The sequence below is a fragment of the Jaculus jaculus genome, chromosome 5 (genome assembly GCF_020740685.1).
Source record: "Jaculus jaculus isolate mJacJac1 chromosome 5, mJacJac1.mat.Y.cur, whole genome shotgun sequence".
Classification (NCBI taxonomy): Eukaryota; Metazoa; Chordata; class Mammalia; order Rodentia; family Dipodidae; genus Jaculus; species Jaculus jaculus.
Genome location: NC_059106.1, coordinates 19,572,403 through 19,595,164, shown reverse-complemented (window position 1 = coordinate 19,595,164; position 22,762 = coordinate 19,572,403).

The window sequence follows — 22,762 nt, the reverse complement described above, 5'->3', positions numbered from 1 at the left end:
TATAAGTTAAACTTTATTCATGAATAGCTTTGCCATTCTCTAGTGTGATTTATGCTTTCAAGAAAAATGAATGAGCATGCTGGTACGGAATATTTATCTTAAATAAAGTTGTCATCCAGATTTTTAGTACCATAGATGTCTAGTGATGCATTTTCATATTTTGCTTGGGTTTTCTGTTTCTAGCTATTGGCAGGAAATTTTAAAATTTAAAACTCTTCATTTAAAATAATGGTGGAGTTGTGTGTAAAGCAAAATTGCAGGGTTGTTCTGTATAAAAATGAGTTGGTGTGATCAGAAGGATGTGGGATAGGAAAAAAAAAAAAAAGAAAAAAAAATCTTTGGTTGAAATGTTGCCCATTCAGCTGCAATTGAGAGATTGCAACCTTTGAGATTGGGCTAGCTGACCTGGACTGGGACAACAGGAAGAATGTAGACTCTTTTGAAGGGACCTGAATGCTCAGTGTCCAGTTCTTTAATGTCTGCTTTATTCCCCCCTGGATTAACAAATTGGCACCCTGCCTGGTATCGTGGAGTTTGAGAAATGTAGGAAAAAGAGGGTCATTGAGTTTGTAATACGGTCTTGTGTTTTGGAAATGACCATGGGCAGTGTGAAGCAGGTTCACTGGATGCCTGCATTGAACATCCGATGGTGTTATGAGGATGAACTGTGGATTACAGTGCAGACACAGTGTAGATGCCAGGATCACGAGATGGCTGCTAAGGATAGCTGCTGGCCCTGATGAAAATTTCCAGGACTGTTAGTAGAGTAGCTGGAGGGGTGGAATTGGAATACCAGAGACTTATTGCTGATTAGAATTAGCGAACATGGAGATTTGTCACTGACTAGAGTTGTTGGACTTGGAGTTATGGAGTTTGATGTTTCCCCTGGTTGTTTTAAATCTTGTATTGGTTGAATATTTCTTTGCTATGCCCAATACCAACTTTTGCAATGTGAATGTTTATTCTGTGCCATTATGTTTTTGTTTTTGTTTTTTTTTTTTCTGAGGGGGGGGGCTTGGTATTATGGCTCAGTTAAAAGATCTTGGAATATGGGGACTTTTAAAGCTGGACTGAATGCATTGTATTTTGCATCATGTATGAATATCAGTTTTGGGGGTCCAGGGTGGTATGTCATGGTTGGATTCAGGTTACCCCCATAAACTTAAGTGTTCTGAATATAAGGTTCCCAAATGATGGAGATTTGGGAATGAACATCTCCTGGAGCAAGTGCTGTTGGGGGCGGGCTTATGGGTGTTATAGCCAGTTTCCCCTTGCCAGTATTTGGCACATTCTCCTGTTGCTATGGCCCACATTATATTGGCTAGGAGGCTCTGTCCAGCCTCTGTTCATGTCATCGTTTTCCCTGCCATCATGGAGCCTCTTCCTCAAGCCTGTAAGCCAAAATAAACCTCTTTTTTTCCCACAAGCTGCTCTTGGTTGGGTGATTTCTAACAACAATGAGGACCTGACTACAACACCCCTGGACAACAGTAAGCATGCTGTACATGTCACTTACTGAGTCTTAAAAGAAATTATACAGTGATATATGGTAAACACACAGACATGACAATCTTGATTGTAAATTATCCATTCAATTTCATAAATTGACACTATACTTTAAAAGGAAATAATTATATATTTTTAAAATATTTTATTTATTTATTTATTTATGGCAGAAATGAAGAGAGGGTACAAGCACACCAGGGCCTCTAGCCACTGCAAAGAGCTATAGACACATGCACCATGTTGTGTATATCTGGCTTTACTTGAGTACTGGGAAATTGAACCTGGGTTCTTTGGTTTTGTAGGAAAGTCCCTTAACTAGGAAACCATTTCTCTAGCCCCTGGAAATAATTATTTAAAGTGATTCACAACTATGTCTACACAGATGTTAAAAAGGAAAAAAAACAACATATTTTTTTTTTTTTAATGTCAGAAAATCCAAGACAGGGAAAATTGCTCAATTGGTAAAATACTTTCCATGTAAATGTGAAGGCCAAAGTTTGGGTAATCCAGTATTGATGTCAAATGCTGGACTTGGCATTATGCACTTATCTTGCCAGTGCTAGGAAGGCAGAGATTGACAGATTCCCTCAGAAAGCTCAGGAGCTAGACTAGCTGAATCAGTGAGCTGTGGGTTCAATGAAAGACCCTGCTTCCATAAAGGAGTTGTAGGGATATTAAAGAAGTTCAATGTTAACCTGTAGTCTATATACATGTGTACCCATACACATAAGAATACATGTACACACATATATGCTGCACATATACACATACAAAAATAATGTCAGAAAAGTCATTCAGCACAGCTATGATAATGTTGGGTGATAATCCATTTCCTTAAAATTCTAAAACTTTTCTGTATTCATGAACACAACTATAAAGCCTCGTATTCAGCTGAAAATTAGGTCACATTGAAAAATCATTGCCAAGATTCCTTATACTCTTTTTTAACTAACTGTGAACTTAACTGTATGAACATATTGCGTATTGGTTATATTCTCAATGGCATATACTCTTATGTTCCCTTTCCCCCAACCCATTTTCCTGGCCTCTCTTCAATAATGTACCTTGAGCCTTGGAGGGTGTAAGACTCCTTTAGAGTTGAGCTCTCAGTAGCCTCTCATTTCCTGCCTTGATAAGTTTATACACAAAAATAAACATTGTTTCAGCTTTATCCATTGCCCACAAAGACTTTTCAATTTATGTCAGAGCTGGCATTCATATAATCATTCAATAAGTGTTCACTGAGTATATATTATCTAATAACAATTACTAAGTTGTTGCAATGTCTTAATAGTTGTTTTTCTTTTAAAGAAAATATACATTCATAATTTCATCCATTGTAAAATATATATTAAAATAATAAGTTCATACTAAAGTCTATCTATTATACTGAACAAGTATGTTATCATTTAGTTCTAAAATAAATACACTCCTTCTTTTAGTCAGCCCACAGACAAGCATGTTTTATTATGGTGTTTTACAAACAAATTTTTGTTGTTGTTGAGAGCCTCTTTGTTCCCTCCTTTTATCCTCCTCTCAAAGTAGCCTTTTTGCTTTCATGCCGCATGTGCTTTCTACATCACTTATTCCTCTCTTGGGGTCTTATATCTAGTTTCATAGCCTATAAACACTTGTGCTTTCCCTTTTATACATACATGCAAACATTAAAGTTTAGGATCTACATATGAAAGAGAACACGCTGTTTCTATCTTTGTGGTCATGAGTAATATTTTCCAGTTCCATCAATTTGCCTGCAAATTGCTTAACTGTGTTTCTTTACAACTGCGTAAAATTCCATTGTGTTATGTAACACATCTTTATTATCCATTCATCAAGTAGTTGTCATGTTGATTCTGCTTCCACTCTATTGTAAAAGTGTTGCAATGAACACAAATGTGCAGGTTTCTCTGCCATGGATTACAAAATCTTTTGGGTGTGTCCCATAGCTGGGTCATGTGTGATTTTAGTATTTGACTTTCTGAGAACCGCCCCCCCCCCACCAACACACACACTGATTCCCATAGTGGCTGCTCAAGCTTATACTCCTTTTAATAGTGAACAAGTCTTCTCTCTTCCCATATCCTTCTGTTCTCATTTGCTTTCTGTATGGTAGCCACTCTGACTGGGATGAAATGGGATTTCAAAGTGGTTTTAATTTACATTCCCTCTATGACTGAGAATGTTGAACATTTCTTCATTTCTATTTCTTCTTTTGAGAACTCACTTTTGATTTCATTAGCTCATTTATTGACTGACAGTTTGGTGTTTAATTTTTACAATTCTTTATATAGTATAGATATCAACCTACTTTCTGGATAATAGCTGGCAAATATATTCTCTCAATTTGTAGGCTTTCTATTCACTCTACTAACAGTTTCCTTTGCTGTGCAAAATGCTTTTAAATTTCATGTAGTTCCATTTGTTGATTCTAGGGACTTTTTCATGTGCTATTGGAGTAGTCAAATCAATTTGTAACTAATTGATGGCAATTATAATATCTTTGATCACACAATGATGCATATTCAAAGGAGTTCATCTTTGTTTTTCTTTTTTTTTAATTTTTTTTTAAATTTATTTATTTGAGAGTGACAGACACAGAGAGAAAGACAGATAGAGGGAGAGAGAGGGAATGGGCGCGCCAGGGCCTCCAGCCTCTGCAAACAAACTCCAGACGCATGTGCCCCCTTGTGCATCTGGCTAACGTGAGACCTGGGGAACCAAGCCTTGAACCAGGGTCCTTAGCTTCACAGGCAAGCGCTTAACCGCTAAGCCATCTCTCCAGCCCTCATCTTTGTTAAATTAGTAGTAGTAGCCATAATTTTTATGCATTTTTTGTTGTACTGTTAGTCACTAAAACATTTTCAGATTTGCTTCACTTTCTCTAAGGTGGGCAATGCTGTCCGCTTATCTCGGATTGCTCTATTACACTGTAGCCATACTTTTACTTCCAACCTCTACAATCGTTCCTGGGTTTTATCTTCTGGACTTTAATCTTAGTGGGTGGCAAAAATCACCCAAGGCATTGCAGGACCTGGTAACTTAGCTAAAAACACAGATTCAAACATCTCCTGCTCCCATGTTAGGTTTGCAGTCTGAGATCTGATTTTCTTTCACTGCTCACTATCTGCTTGCCTGATAGTCAATTAAATATTCAGTTGATCAATCACCTACTTTTATGAGCAATGATAAAATACAGCCACATAGCACTTTATGAGTTATAAACCACATCTACAGCCATTATTGAAAATTCAATGAAAGGTAAAACAAGTAATTTTATTAAGATGAGCAATTTTACAGATGAAAATATTGAGGCCTACTGGTTCCAATCACATCTTCTAATATTACATGGCTAATAAAAACACATGGGTATTCTTATATCCAGAGTTACATTACTTTTCATTTTAGTATGCCTCTTCTTTTCATACTGAAATTGAAATGAAATTGAGGTGGAATATTGAAATGGAGGCTGAAGACAAAACAACAACAACAAAAAACAACAAACTGCCCTGTGTCAGATACAATACTAGATATGAAAGATAGGTGATAAAATCCAGTTCTAAAATGAGCTCATACTTATAAGTAAGCATTAAAAACAGACAACTCTTAGCCATAGAGATGAAGAAGCTGCTAGAAAGTCAGGGGAAGAGCAAATACAAATAAGATATAAATTACCACTTTAAAAATAGATGTGGGGCTCAAGAGACTGTTCAATGATTACAGGTGCTTGCATGCAAAGCCTGTGGCCTTTGTTCAGTTCCACAACACCTACGTAATAAAGCCAGATGCATGAAGTGGCACATGCATCTGGAGAGCTATTACAGCAGGGGAAGGTGCTCTCTCTCTCTCTCTCTCCTCTCTCTCTCTCTGACAATATAATAAAATATTTTAAGTTATCTGTGATTTTTTTTATGTTAAGGAAGGAGAGAACGAAATTTTGTAAATGAGCAACAAAGTGAACAGATTCATGGCTGATAATAGACATGAAATATTTGTAAAATTATTTATTTGTATCAGTTTATATATTGTTCAAGAATAGCCGAGCAGAGTCAAACACTTGTTAATGCTATGAATTAACACCCATTTTAAAAGCTTTCTGTTGTTCAACTTCTATATTTTAAAATGTGAATTTAGCTGATAAGTTCCTGGAAGCTGAAAGAATAATAATTTATAGAGCCCTTCACAAAGTGCCTGGTGTGATATAAACATTCAGTGGTTGCCATAGGTTTTAGTATACTAGTGTTGAGGTTTGAATGTGAAATGCCCCCACAGGATCAGATCAGATTTAAAGTACAATGCATGAATTCACTCCTTTGGGAAGTTTGGTCTTATTCTACCAATTACCCTTTCTTAAGGCTTTAAACCCTAATTCCTATTGACTCTCTGCTTCCTGCCTATGGATGTAATCTGGTGAGAAATGTACCTACTAAAGTCTTTTAAGTATATCATATTGTTATAATAATTATAATATGTTGATTATATGCAAATAAGTATATTTATACCTGTAAATGTATGTATATATGTGTATGAGAAGGAAAGGTGTCTTCCATACACATATTCATGCATGTACATATGTATAAATGGAGAATACAGAAAATGGGGAAGTACTATTTCTAATATTTGACATTACCTAAGAAGTGGAAGCAACTAGTATACCTAGTTTTTAAGGTACTTGCCTACAAAGCCTAAAGACTCAGGTTTGCTTCACCAGTACCCATATAAGCTAGATGGCAAATGCATCTGGTATTTGTTTGTAGTGGCTAAAGGCACTGGTGCACCCATTCTCTCTCTCTTTGTTTATTTCACTCTCTCTATGTCAAATAAATAAATAAAATATAAAACTATACCTAAAATAATTCAATTATTACCTTTTTATTTTCTGAGTAAGTTTTTGTTTAAATTGACTCTAATGAAATAATTAAAGAATGGAATTTAGACTGAACTTTGAGAAAGCTATTCACTTCAGGTATGTCAGCATCATTGCAAGTCCTTTGTCAAGGGACAAACCAGTAGTCACTTGAAACTTCATATATATATATATATGCCATATTCAGTGTTATGTTCTCATCCTGAAATAAAAAATTGTACTCAACTGAACATCGCTTGTTACTAAAAGGAAATCCTTTCTGAGCAAGCCTTCTCCAAACTCTGACTGGGAAGAATGAAAATAAATGCTTCTCTTACAAGTGCTGACCCATTTGTTCTGAGGTTGTGCTTTGTAACTTATATATATTTAGGTAAGCTTAAACCTGGGAGTACTCTGGGGAAGTTTCAGCCTCCAGCGACTTGATGTAATCATTATGAGAATGGAAGCAGCTCTCGAGGCTCAGCATATGGATGAAAACCTGGCAGACAGTCTGAGCTGGAGGAGGAAGGATGACTGTGTCCTACCACCCACCAACCTTTTCTTCACTGTTGGGAGAGATTTCAGTTTTTCAGCAGTTTCTCTTCCTGACCAGCTTCTCTCAAGACAAATCTGAACTAGAACCATATGTATCATGAACAACAATGGCTTCAAGTTATTACAGTGTGGTATGATGTTGCCCAGGAAATTCATGCCTCTTCCATACTCTATTCGTAGTGGCAAGTAGAACTGTAGAGATGAGGGACCCCTAATCTCACAACTTATTACCCAACAACACACCTCCACAGAGCCAGGCCCCATAGGCATTTCCCTAGGATGAGAGAAGGAGATGCTTATAGAAAACCTGAAACATAACCCTGTCTGAATGACTATTTTTCAAAGGATGTAGGGACCATAAGGACTGTTAAGTATGGACAGATATATGCAATTTCCTTAATTGTGTCTATGTGCTTTTATGATAGATTTACTCATAGCTATGATTGTCAGGACCTATACTAATTGTTGAGGGGAAGGAAAATGATTAATGTAAAGCATTTTACATCACAACATTCTCAAGGGATAAATTAATATATTATTGATAAATAGTGATATTGTGCATTTGTATATGTTTAGAAGTCCATTAAGGGCATGTGAGAATCACACATGCAGATCATCTCATCAAGTATATATGGTTTATATATGTAAGACCACCTGACAGCAAAATGTATTGAGTCTTGAGGAATGGTCATGGTAACTAAATGAATAGTAGGATAATGGAAGTACATCCTGCTTTAGTGGAAGCAGAATACAGATAAAATATCAAAAGAAAAACAAAAAGGAAATATGTGGAAGATAAACAGTAGAGATTTAGCTTGATTACTTATCTTTTTCCATCCAGTCTTCAGAAAGAAATGGAAAGATTAATTTAGAAGGAACTTAATGGAACCTCTTTCATTGACCATACTCCATTCATTCATGTGAACACTATGGATGATTAAAAAATTAAACATTTTTAATGCTATTATTGGCAGGTATTAACCCTTCCCAGTGAATCTGGTAACACTTGTTTGATGAACACAAGTAAGAATTACCTCCTGTGATTTCTTTGGTTAACTTTTGTATATTATTTGCCTGTTTTTTGTGTTTCTTCATTTGAGACAGGTTTTCTTATAGCCCAGGATGGTCCTAATTTTATTATGTAGCCAAGGATTCCCTTTAACTTCTGATCTTTTTGCTTTCATGTCTTGAATGCTGAGATTACAGGCATGCACAACCATGCCTAGATTATGAGGTGCTGAAGATTAGGCTCAGAGGTGCTTGTGAGCTAGGGGAGTACTCTACCAACCAAGTTAAATCCCCAGACACCTCTGAGACAGAAATTTTATGAACCAAGCCTGAAACAGAGAGGACAGTGAGCAATATTTGATTCCGCAAGGCTCCCTGCCATCCAGGGTCAGAGGAAGCTTGACCAATGTATTCTATCTCAGTTTACGTACTAACTAGGCACATATGTGCTACTCTGTGAGGAAACCTAGAAGTTACCATGAAAAGACCAATGATATTTTATGTAGAAGAATAGAAGTTCATCACCACACATGCAGACTGAGCTCCAAACTTGTTAGCAGTGTGAATAGCATATCTTGATATATATCTCCCCATCCAGATTGAGCTGCCAGTTTTTGCTTCACAGAGCTGATCTCACAGATCCTGAATTAATATCTGTAAGTTACATAAATTCCTATTGTGGCCAGGAGACATTAATGTTTGTGGTTGCTTGTCATATAACAATATGGTTGCCAAACACAATTAAAAATATATAGTAGGACTTCCGGTTAAGATGGCGGTGTAGGTACCACGCCAAAGCAGCCTAGGGGGGAAAAAGACCAAAAAAACTCAGCAGAATACACACTTTTACTAAAAAGTGAGGTGTATAGGAAATTGAGGCGGCAGCGGAGAAGTAGAAGAGTTATAGAGCATCCAGAGCCTGCACAGGCTGGAAGGGCGGCTCCGGCAGCTCGGCCAATCGCCGCAACCGCGGCGCAGCAGAAAGCCGCCAGACTCTAGGCTCCAGCCGCAGGAAAAGCCAGGTGCGGGATATTCCCCTCGCACCGCGCTCTCCGCAACTCGGGAAACGTGAGGGGAGAGCGGCAGCGAGCAGCGGAGGAGAAGACCGCGAGGTAGAAGCACACGTGGAGCAGCGAGACAACCAGAGCAGCCGCGGCTCCCTCCCCTCCCCTACCCCAATGCCTGAACCCAGCTCCAGCGAACACAACAGCGGCCCGGGACCGGCCACGCCAACTTGGGCTGACGGCGGGACCCAAGCAGGGGCAGAGTTCGGCAGCAACTTCAGCGGCTCCAGCACCGGTACCAGCGGCCCCAGCAGCAGCGGACCCAGGAGCGGCAGCGGTGGCAGATCCCGCAGCAGCGGCTTCGGGGGGAGCAGCGGCGGTGGACACAGCAGCAGCAGCTTCAGCAGCAGTGGTGGCTCCGGTGGTGGCAGCTACGACAGCAGCAGAGGCAGCAGCAGCGGCTCGGTTTGCCCCATAGGAAAAGCAAGTGCCCAGCTCCAGAAATCAGAACAGCAGCCCGACGACCCAGGCAGCAACTTGACTGAGACCAAAATCACCCAAGGTAACTGGGATTGCACCAGGGAAGGGTCTCACTTGGTCACAAGCTGACTTGGATACCTCAACAGACCAGAAATCTAAACCTCTTTGTTGATAGAGGATCTGGCCATTATAATAACTACTCTTGCATACATACTCGGGGCTGTTTTTGATTGAATGTGTACAGTGTTTAGTTAAATTTTAGAATCTACCTATATTTTATTCCACTCAGCCTGCTTGAATACTCCTATAGCAGGGAAACTCAACCCCTAAGAACATCTTTGTAGATACTCTGAGAGTCTTAAGAGCCACACCTAATACCTTAACATCCTACCCTGAAAATATATTACATCAAATCAATTGATACAGCTAAGAATACACAGCTAGCTAGAAAATCCAAGCATTAACTTAATCCAAGATGCAAAAATATATACATTATAACACAAGAAACACTAAAAAGCAAGACGATATTAATCCACCTAAAAGTATTAATGCATCAGAAATGTCCTCCAGTGAGAAAGAGTTAGAGGAAATACCTGAGAATGAGTTCAAAAGAATAATTATAAATATGTTCAAAGAGGTCAAAGAACACATGAAAATAATCAAAGAGGAAATCAAAGGAATCAAAGAAGAGGCAGGACACCAATTTAATGAAATAAAGAAGGCAATACAAGACATAAATAGGGAAATAGAACTAATAAAGAAAAACCAGTCAGAATTACTAGCAATGAAGAACACAGTTAATGAAATAAAAAACTCTGTAGAAAATCTCACCAGTAGGATGGATGAGGGAGAGGACAGAATATCTAAGCTAGAAGACCAGGTGGCAGACCTAATTCAGTCCAACAAAGAGAAAGACAAACTTATAGAAAAGTATGAGTGGGAATTTCAAGATATTCGGGACACTATGAAAAGATCCAATATAAGAATTCAGGGCATAGTAGAAGGAGAATAAATCCACTCCAGAGGCATAGTAGGCATCTTCAACAAAATCATAGAGGAAAATTTCCCCCAAATTGGGAAAGAGGTGCCAATACAGATACAGGAAGCCTTTAGAACCCCAGCCAGACAAAACCCAGAAAGAACCTCTCCTCGCCACATTATAATCAAACTTCCAAACACACAAACCAAAGAAAAAATATTGAAAGCAGTTAGAGAGAAAAATCAAGTTACCTACAAAAGCAAGCCCATCAGGATTACAGCAGATTATTCAACACAAACATTTAAAGCCAGAAGGGCTTGGAGTGTTATATTCCAAGTTCTGAAAGATAACAACTGTCAACCAAGGTTACTTTATCCTGCAAAGTTATCAATTCAAATAGATGGAGAAATAAAGACATTCCATGACAAAAGCAGGTTAAAGGAGTATTTGAAGACAAAACCAGCTCTACAGAAAATACTTGATAGAATCCTCCATGCTGAACAAAAGGAAAAGCACACATATAAGGAACCTAGAAAAAACCAGCTATACTCAAATACCAGTTAACAGAAGAGAGCACAGGTAGAACCAGTAACACACACACACACACACACACACACACACACAAATGGCAAACATAAATACACACCTTTCAATAATATCTCTTAATATCAACGGTCTCAATGCCCCAACGAAAAGACATAGATTTGCAGACTGGGTTAAAAAGCAGGATCCTACAATTTGTTGTCTCCAAGAAACTCACCTTTCTACAAAGGATAGACATTATCTTAGGGTGAAAGGTTGGAAGACGGTGTTTCAAGCAAATGGGCCTAGAAAACAAGCAGGGGTTGCTATCCTAATATCAGACAGGGTAGACTTTAGTCCGACGTTAGTCAAGAAAGATAAGGAAGGTCACTTTATATTGATTAAGGGCACACTCCAACAGGAGGACATTACAATCCTAAACATATATGCACCTAACATGGGGGCTCCCAAATTCATCAAACAAACACTATTAGAACTAAGGTCACAGATAACACCAAACACAGTGGTGGTGGGTGACTTTAACACCCCACTCTCATCAATTGACAGGTCATCCAGGGAAAGAATAAACAGAGAGACATCTGGACTAAATGAGGTCATAGAAGGAATGGACCTAACAGATATATACAGGACATTTCATCCAAAGGCTGCAGAATATACATTCTTTTCAGCAGCACATGGAACATTCTCTAAAATAGACCATATATTAGGAAACAAAGCAAATCTTAACAAATTCAGGAAAATTGAAATAATTCCTTGCATTCTATCTGACCACAATGGAATTAAACTACAAATCAGTAGCAAGAAAGGCTATAGAGCATACACAAAATCATGGAAACTAAACAATACACTACTAAATGATGAGTGGGTCAATGAAGAAATCAAAAAGGAAATCAAAAATTTTATAGAGTCAAATGATAATGAGAACACAACATACCAAAATCTCTGGGACACAATGAAGGCAGTTCTAAGAGGTAAATTTATAGCCTTAAGTGCCTATATTAAGAAATTAGAAAGGTGGCAAGTAAACGACCTAATGCTTCACCTTAAAGCCTTGGAAAAAGAAGAGCAAGGCAAACCAAAAATTAGTAGACGGGAAGACATAATAAAGATTAGGGCAGAAATTAATGAGATAGAAACAAAAAGAACAATCCAAAGAATTAATGAAACAAAGAGTTGGTTCTTTGAAAGGATAAACAAGATTGATAAACCCTTAGCAAATCTGACCAAAAGAAAGAGAGAAGAGACACAAATTAATAAAATCAGAGATGAACAAGGTAACATCACAACAGATTCCAGAGAAATTCAAAAAATTATAGGGACATACTATAAAAGCATATACTCCACAAAGTATGAAAATCTGAAAGAAATGGATGATTTCCTTGATCTATATGACCTACCTAAATTAAATCAAAATGAGATTAATCACTTAAATAGACCTATAACAAACATGGAGATCCGAGCAGTTATCAATAATCTCCCAACTAAAAAAAGCCCAGGCCCGGATGGATTCACTGCTGAATTTTACCAGACTTTTAAGGAAGAGCTAACACCATTGCTTCTTAAGCTTTTCCAGGAAATAGAAAAAGAAGGAATTCTACCAAACTCTTTCTATGAGGCCAGCATCACCCTGATACCAAAACCAGGCAAAGATAGAACAAAAAAAGAAAATTACAGACCAATCTCCCTCATGAACATAGATGCAAAAATTCTCAACAAAATATTGGCAAACAGAATACAAGAGTATATCAAAAAGATCATTCACCCTGACCAAGTAGGCTTTATCCCAGAGATGCAGGGATGGTTCAACATACGCAAATCTATAAATGTAATACATTACATAAACGGGTTGAAGGACAAAAATCACATGATCATCTCATTAGATGCAGAGAAAGCATTTGACAAAATCCAACATCCCTTCATGATAAAAGTCCTACAGAGACTGGGAATAGAAGGAACATATCTCAATATAATAAAGGCTATTTATGACAAGCCTACAGCCAACATATTACTAAATGGGGAAAAACTGGAAGCTTTTCCACTAAAATCAGGAACAAGACAAGGGTGTCCACTGTCCCCACTTCTATTTAATATAGTTTTGGAAGTCTTGGCCATAGCAATAAGGCAAGAGACACACATAAAAGGGATACAAATTAGAAAGGAAGAAATCAAGTTATCATTATTTGCAGATGACATGATTCTATACATAAAGGACCCTAAAGACTCTACTAGCAAGGTGTTAGAGCTGATCAAAACCTACAGCAATGTAGCAGGATACAAAATAACTACACAGAAATCAGTAGCCTTCATATATGCTAACAACAAACACACAGAGGATGAAATCAGAGAATCACTCCCATTCACAATTGCATCAAAAAAAATAAAATACCTTGGAATAAACCTAACCAAGGAAGTAAAGAATTTATACAATGAGAACTTTAAAACACTCAAGCGAGAAATTGCAGAAGACACTAGAAAGTGGAGAAACATCCCTTGTTCCTGGATTGGAAGAATCAATATTGTGAAAATAGCAATCTTACCTAAAGCAATCTACACATTTAATGCAATCCCTATCAAAATTCCAAAGGCTTTCTTCATGGAAATAGAAAAAACAATCCAAAAATTCATTTGGAATCACAAAAAACCTCGAATATCTAAAATAATACTGAGCAACAAAAAAGAGGCTGGTGGTATCACCATACCTGATTTTAACCTATACTACAGAGCCATAGTAACAAAAACAGCATGGTACTGGCACAAAAACAGACATGTAGATCAGTGGAACAGAATAGAGGACCCAGATGTAAGCCCAAGTAGCTATAGCCACCTGATATTTGATAAAAACGCCAAAAGTACTCATTGGAGAAGTGACAGCCTCTTCAGCAAATGGTGTTTTGAAAACTGGATAAATATCTGCAGAAGGATGAAAATAGATTCTTCTCTCTCGCCATGCACAAGAATTAAGTCCAAATGGATTAAAGACCTTAACATCAGACCGGAAACTTTGAAACTGCTAGAGGAAAAAGTAGGGGAAACCCTTCAACATATTGGTCTTGGCAATGACTTTCTGAATACAACCCCAATTGCTCAGGCAATAAAACCACGGATTAACCACTGGGACCTAATGAAATTACAAAGATTTTGCACCGCAAAGGACACAGTGAAAAAAGCAAAGAGGCAACCTACAGAATGGGAAAAAATCTTCGCCAGCTATATATCTGATAGAGGATTAATATCTAGGATATACAAAGAACTCAAAAAGTTAAATAATAAGGAATCAAACAAGCCAATCAAAAAATGGGCTAAGGAGCTAAATAGAGAGTTCTCAAAGGAAGAAATACGAATGGCATATAAGCATCTAAAAATATGTTCTACGTCACTAGTCATCAGGGAAATGCAGATTAAAACTACATTGAGATTCCATCTCACTCCTGTCAGATTGGCCACCATCATGAAAACAAATGATTATAAATGTTGGCGGGGATGTGGAAAAAAAGGAACCCTTCTGCACTGCTGGTGGGAATGCAATCTGGTCTAGCCATTGTGGAAAACAGTGTGGAGGTTCCTAAAGCAGCTAGAGATTGATCTACCATATGACCCAGCTATAGTGCTCCTAGGCATATATCCAAAGGACTCATCTCATTTCCTTAGAAGTACATGCTCAACCATGTTTATTGCTGCTCAATTTATAATAGCTGGGAAATGGAACCAGCCTAGATGTCCCTCAACAGATGAGTGGATAATAAAGATGTGGTACATTTATACAATGGAGTTCTACTCAGCGGTAAAGAAAAATGAAGTTATGAAATTGGCAGAAAAATGGATGGACCTGGAAAGTATTATACTAAGTCAGGTAACCCAGGCCCAGAAAGCCAAGCGCCACATGTTCTCTCTTATATGTGGATCCTAGCTACAGATGACTGGGCTTTTGCGTGAGAATGAAAATACTTAGTAGCAGAGGCCAGTAAATTGAAAAGGAGACATAAAGGGTGGAGAAAGGAAGGGAGGAGGATACTTAATAGGTTGATATTGTATATATGTAATTACAATGATTGTAATGGGGAGGTAATATGATGGAGAATGGAATTTCAAACGGGAAAGTGTGGGGGTGGGGAGGGAGGGAATTACCATGGGATAAATTTTATAATCATGGAAAATGTTAATAAAAAAATAAAAATCAAAAAAATATATAGTATTTATTCTTGTTATATAACATTATGGTGGTTAAATTCTAATAAGGTCAAAAATCTGCTTCCTTTCCAAACTCTAACAAGGCTCTCTGAGATCTTCATAACAAGACCTCAACTTTAGCCTACAAAATCTACAAGCTCTCAAAACAAATGATTATGACCACCTTCAACCTTCCACATTAGAGGATGAAACTAACACTAATATATTTCTAGAAGCTCAGGAAATATTTCTAGTGATGCCTATTAGGAGCAGGATAACTGTTTTCTGACTGGTAGTTAGCTAGGGAATGGCCCATGGAAACAGATGCTACCTTGCCTGCTCTGGCCAGACTAGAACCTGCATCTGATTCAGCCTCATCCAAGAGGGCTGCAAGCACCAATGCCTCAGCAACAGCTTCTTTCTTCTCCCTTATCTGTGCCTGGCTTAGCACACCTGTGCACCAGCCCTTCTTGAGTCTTTCTTTTGAGCCTGCCTGAAACAGGGTTTGGTGGGTTCAGGACAGGTCCTTGAACACCAAACCCCAAGGTCATGTCTGTTTTCACCAAAGAATTGCCATGATTCCAAATTTGGGGATAAGCTTAACTAACTGCAATGCCAGGATCCAATTTAAATTCTCAGAAAGGGGAACTCCCTCCCAGAAATTGGCTCAGGTTGTTTATGAAAATAATAAATACTGAATAATAATAATAATAAATAATAAAACAAGATCTAGTGAATTCCTTTAGTCCAGAGATCAGGAGGGGAGAGATCTCTCTCTAGTAAAGTGTAGATTGCAAGGGCAGACTTAAGGACATTTATGCTGTTTACTTTTGGGGCTCAGTCACCTTAAACCACCTGACAAAGCTATCTGGCACCATCTCCCAACAGCCAGTCAGGCTCATCCCTGACACACCTGAATCTAGTGAGGATAGTGAGGATGTTTATTCCAATTTGATGCTTGATTCATATAACTGGGCCTGAAAGAGATGTGTGATCCTCTCAGCTATGGACCTCTCTTTGTAAGCTCTTGGCCCAACTACCTTTCTCGCTGTGCTCTCTTAACCCCAGTGTGAGAGTTATCTTCTCTAGAGCATGGTTGGGAAGAGGGAGAATTTTCTTTTTGCCTAAGGTCTTTCTTGCTTTGTTTTGAATCATTTTGAATCCATAGAATAATGGTATTCTCATTTTCTGTCAGAGAAGGTTTTTTTTTTTTTTTTTTTCTTCAGTTAGCTATGACCACTGGGGAATGTGGAGAAAAGTAAAGTAGCTGCTGAGTATTCAGCACAAAATGAGAAATCTATATTATGCTCTGCTCCTTCTAAGTCTTAAGGGACATTATAGAAGTTTAAAAAAACAAAAACAAAAACAAACAATTTTAAGAGCCAGAGTTTGGGGAAGAGCGCTGTGGAATACTGCCTTTTGGACATATGGTGGTTGTTGCATTCATGACCTCACAGTGGCCCTCATTACCTACCCAATACCTGAACAACATTAAGTCTGTCAGCATTCTGCCATGGATGGTAGGGGAGGGCAAAAGCAAAACAAAACAAAAGGTATGAGTGGAAGAGAGGCTTAGTCAGAGAAAACAGGCTCAGTAGAAGGGAATCTGGTGAGAGAAGACAAGAGAAAATAATGGAAGGAAATTATAATAAAATGCATTATATACATATATAAAAACTGTCAATGAAATATTTTTGGAGAAAAAAAATAAACTTTTCTAGGAAAACATGGAATATGGCAATGAAGAGGACTTGGCATGGAAATTATCAAGCTGTAATGGCTATGGGGTGACAAGTTGTGACACTATGCGCCATAAAGGAGAAGTTAGCCAGCCAGTGGATGGCAGATAAGAATAGAGCCATGCAGTATAGGACACTTGGAAGGGTATGACCTGGGCCATATGTCTGTCTTCTGGTAGACCACATATTCAAGTTGTTGGCCAGGAAGTTATTCACATAAAGATATAGTTTATGTTATCATAACCACAAAGATGGTAGTAAAAACAACAACAACAACAACAACAACAACAAAAACACACACAACAAAACAATGAGATCTAAAGAAGAGAGTGTGGATGAGACAAAATGGAAATAATATTGAAAACTGGTAAGTGGTAACACATGAAAAACATGATGAAATAAAATCAATAAGATCACTCCTAATTAATACTATGGAAGATCTACTAGAAGCATGAAAGTGCAGGGTAACCAAGCCAGTAGGGTGTATATTATGTTGCTTAGGCAGGGAAACTGTCCCACTTGAAAACAGGCCTTCCAGGAAACCAAGTCCTGAAAAGAAAGAGTGACCAGCAGAACTAGAACCCACTTGTACTCCTTGCCATCCAGGTCAGAGGCAGCCTTATCAATATGCCCTCTCTCAGGTCATGTACTAATAAGGCACATATGTCACACATAGAACACATCTATGTTCTTGCACCAGAGGACTGGTGAGAACTTTCCCAGTCTCTGCCCCAGCAGTGACTTTTAACCTAGTTTGTTAATTTTAAGATATCTTTGCTTATTTCCTTGTAGTGCAGCTTCCTCCCCTTCTCCTCCCAAGGGGAAAGATTGAAGCTTTGCTGCAGACAATGCCACCCAACATTGTTAATGAACCACTTGCTTGATGGATGATCTAACCTTATGCCACTCTTAAATTGCATCTCTCTCTCTCTCTCTCTCTCTCTCTCTCTCTCTCTCTCTCTCTCCCTCTGCCCCCCTCCCTCTGTCTGTCTCTAACCAAATAGAATTTTATATTTAAAAGAGTAACATTCTACATGTCTCCTTTCTCTAACCTAAAAGAAATATTTTAAAGAGTAATTAACACTGTCAGATGACACAAAATGATCTCTTTAGATAGGAACTGAGTTTCACTGAGGTCACAAATAAGAGACTATTAATTATTTTAACCAAGTAATGTGTTCACTTAAAAAATGTTCTCAATATATAGCAACATAGTTCTTTAGCTCATGAGTTGGGTGGATTTGGTGGGTGACTTTCATGAATTTTTGGTGAGCTGTTGGATGGTTGACGTACCATCTGGTTCTCCTTCCACATTGTTTCCTGATATCTTACGATCTATTCTTTTCAACTTTGCAGGGTCACAAAAGCAAGAAAAAATATGACCTAAGTTTGCCGAGTCATTGTTCAAAACACATGATACATGCTTCCTGTTAGCCCTGTATCCAGTCTTGGAGGACACCCACTGGGTACTGAAGTTTCTAGCCTCTTTATCCCAGAACAAAATATTGTACCAGAGACAACGTAAGGTAAAAGAAATAGAGTCAGTTTATTGAGAGAGAGACAGGCTTTCCCAAAACTGAGAGTAGCTAGTGAACTGGGAAACACATATACCCAAACATGCCTTTCCATGAGCCTCGTGGCCCTTTATGAATTATCTGCATAGCATTTGTATACTGCGAGCTGCCCACTCTCCAGCCCTCTCTATTGTCACATTCATCTAGCACTGGCAAGATTTCAAGACCTTCGCTAGCCATCAAATTCCTATCGCATATATGCTGACACATTAGGAATAAAACTGGTTTCAAACAGGTTTTTAAGGTGTATTTCTTATACAATGTTGTAGAAAAAAGACAAGTATAATTTACTTCTTAAATTGTAACACATTATAATATGTTCAAATACACTTTATTTTAGTTAATTATCTTCCATGGTCATCTCTGCCACCCTTTTGTTGTCCCTTCTTCTCATGGATCTTTTATTTATTTATTTTTTTTTTACCACTTCACTTTTCTTTTTTTAACCTGTACTGGTCGCATTTCTACTATTAAGGCATTAAGCCATATTTTCCTTCATTTGTCTATATGTATATCAACAATATAAACTAGGATTTACACACAAGTAAGAACATACAGTTTGGGGTTTCCTGAGTTTGGATCACTATGCATAATATAACTCTTTCCAGATCCATTTATTTTCCTTGAACATTTAATTTTTATGTACTGCTGAGTAAAATTCCATTGCATATGTGTACAATATTTTTATTATCCATTCATATGCTGATGGCTCTCTATTAAGTTCCAGCAAGGTTAAAGAGAAAAACCTTATACTGCCTGCTAGACAGCAGAGATAGCATCACTCTTGGTAGAGAGCTGGAGCTCAGTTTTTCTGGAAGCCCTCATTGGACCTGAAATTGTCACCTTTAAAATTTATTTTCAGAAGAATTTTCTTTGTACTGTTTTAGAGGACCTGGTTATTAAGATATGCCATCCCAATGACAAGAAATAAAAAGCTTCATACTAACAATTGGACAGGAAGGGATTATCATGCTAAAAGAAGAAATGAAGCTTAGAGGTTTATGTATGCATAAAATCTGATTTTGCATTGAAGGCATTTAATTTCCTAGTAAGGATATTGAGTCAGGAGGGAAAAACAAACAAACAAACAAACAAACAACTATAGTCAGAATTCACCTAAACTGTGAAGTCCTTTTATTTTATTATTTCACCTTCTTTTACTTTTATTTTATTTTCTGAATATTTATTTATTCATGTACAGGTGGGGACATGAGAATGCGGAGGTCAGAAGTCTCTTACTGAGCCCAGAGCTCACAGTTTCAACTTCTATAGCTAGCCAGCTTGCTCTAGGTATTCCTTGTTTCATTCTCCAGTGCACTGGGATTATAGCCATGTGCTGCTATGCCCAGCAATTACATGGGTGTTAGAGATCCAAACTGGGATCCTCAATATTGGCAAATTCTTTATCCACTGAGCTGTTTCTCTAGCCCCTGGACTCCTTTTTCTTGGTAAGATGGAGCTCTAACAAGATTTCTTAGACTATGGTTCAAGGGCAGTGGCAGAGTGTCACTAGAAATTAGTTATATATTGAATTACCTACATCAAATCTTGAATTTAACCTAATAAAGGAACATTCTGTTTGAAAAAAAAAATGTTGTCAAATCTACAAGTGGATTTTCAGACAGAAAGCTCATCATATAAAATTTGCTGAATATTATGAAGAAGACCAAAACAAAAGGCAGAAATGGAAAAATAAAAACAATAAAATATATAGTTATTTGGTCCCAAAACAAATGGGCACCAACTATAAAACAACTATGCTGATATCATTTAACAAACTACTAATCGATGCATAAACATTAACAGAGTGCAGGGAACTATAAACAGTGATATAGTATCTTGAGAAAAAAATCTAGAATATATGTAGTAGAAAATAAAATGTATGTAAGTGGGCTTAATATAGCTAAGGTGTTCCTGGCATATTTAAATACTGATTGAAAGGAATAGTCAAGTCCAATCTTAAAGGATCCATACAGAAATATGCATTAATGAGCATCCTTGACACTAAACTAGGATTTCAGAAATGCAGTCAGAGACTTCCAGTGAAAGAAGAGAGACTGGGTGGCGATTGATCTATTCAAAGAGATAGTAGTGGAGAATTTTCTACCTCTTAATGTTAATAATCTATAGATTCAACAAGCATATGAGTCCCATGCAAGACAATTAAAATGATATTAAAGATACATGCAATCAATTGAAACTATTGAGAAAAATGGACAAAACAAAAATTCTTGAGAGGACAAAGAGCAAGAAAAAGCAAAGCTGACTTTGAAGGACCATTCAAATCAGATCTAGACAGTAGGGTAATAAACTCTTCAATGTTGTGAAAGTTAACCAGCTCCCTTTGCATGTTAATGTGAAGCGAAGGTCATTATTTAGACAAAAGAATGGAGATGGTCCCTGGGACAAGCCTTGCTCCTGAAGGGCAGCTGGGGAATGCTGTCACCTGATACCACAGTCCTGCAGAGCTGGGAGAGCTTGATCAGGACTCGCATTGTTTGTATGACCCTGATGTATGTATGACCCATTGTTTGTATGACCCAGCAAAGACTGCGTTAATATAAGTTACCTATGCAGAAGTTCATGCTAACCCCCTCAGAATTTACACCTGCCAATATGGACAGCTGTCCTTCACATTTGTTAACTACTGGCAGGAATCACACAAACAAATCCACCATGGCTGTAAGAGTATTTCTCCCAAATAGAGACTCTCACATTCCATTGCTCTATGGAGTAGGCTATATCCTATTTATTGCTTGGCCTGCAGTCCTGTTGCAGTGTACACTGTAAACTCTTTGTCTTATTCTGGTCTGAAAAATGAATTATCACCTATTAATTCCTTTCTGGCTACATTACTAGTGGGCAGCTCCTCTACTAGACTTTAGAGAGCACATTTCATTGGGTTTCTTTTATTGACTTTTATTAATGACACTCCAAAGGGTACATTTTATGGAAAAGGTAACCCTGGGTATAGGACAAGTACAAGAAGGATCAAAGATTAAAAGAGGGGATCAGGAGATGGCTCGGTGGATAGAGTATTTGCCGTGCAAATGTGAGTACGTGAGTTTAGATCTCCAGCACCTACCTGTGTACATTTCACTCTATAGTACTAATATCTATAATTCCAGTGTTTCTGGGGATGTGGAGGAAGGAGAATCTTGTTGAAACTCACAAGCCAGCTGGCCTGGTGAACACAGCAGTGAACAACCAGAAATCCTACCTCACACAATGTGGAAGGTGAGAACCAACACCCAAGCTTTTCTTCTTACCTCCACACTCATGCTCTAGCATGTACACAGCCACATTCATGTACATGAATTTTTTCCATGCACACAAACTACACACACCAAAGACTCTAGCAAGTGAGCTTCCAGCTCTACTCATTTAGTTTACTTCTAAGTTTGGGAAGAACACTAAGAAGAAAAAAAAAAAAAATCATATCCTTCTGCCCTTTTCCTAGTAAGTTTAACATCTATATACCTGATACTCATAAATTTAGCAATTTCCCTGACCCCCTCCTCTATAATCACTTCTAAAACCTGTGCCATCATCAGAGAGCAGTCTTTTATGTGCAATTAAGGTAACTAGAATGAGCTTTGGTCCAGGACAGATTCTTCATCAAGTTAAGAGGTACTGTGATCTGGAAGCTTTCCGGACACTTGTCCCTCCCTGGCTCTGTGCTCATGTCACAGCTAATATTGGACAACCTCATCTTCTGAGTGTAGTGGACTTTCTGGCTATGACTGCTGTATGGCCTTGGGTGCTTCCATTCTAATACATCCCAGCTTGTCCAGCTCACAAGTACTACCGCTGTTAGATTCGACTCATGCATACCTCCCGTTTGCAAGTGACGTATCTCAAATCCAGCACCCATACCTCTGAGTTCTAACAGAAATAGGTTACTATGCTTAAGCATAATGCATCAGAAACTGTACCCTCATTTGTCTTTCTGGGTATGCAATAGAGTGTGTATATCAATGAATTGTTGAATGGGCAACATTAAGCTTATCATAGAATTAATCAAAATCAAAATTACCCACTTATCAAGAAACATAAATATCTCTTGAACATGATTCTGAAAAGGTCAAAATAATCAAAATATTATTGTACAGTGATTATAGTATGATTTTGTTGGCAATTTAAGTGATCACTTGAGTAGTTTAAGTTATTTGCTATATATTAATGTACCTTTTATTTGAAAGAACATGAAAATAATTGGAATGTGTATAAATGAATAATCAAGCCTGTACTTAGAAACAATTTACTATTTCAATCCACATTCCTAATCATACATGTATATTACAAGTTCAAAAGTAAATTGGTTCTCAGTTCCTTCAGGGTAAACATTTAAACTTTTAAAAGTT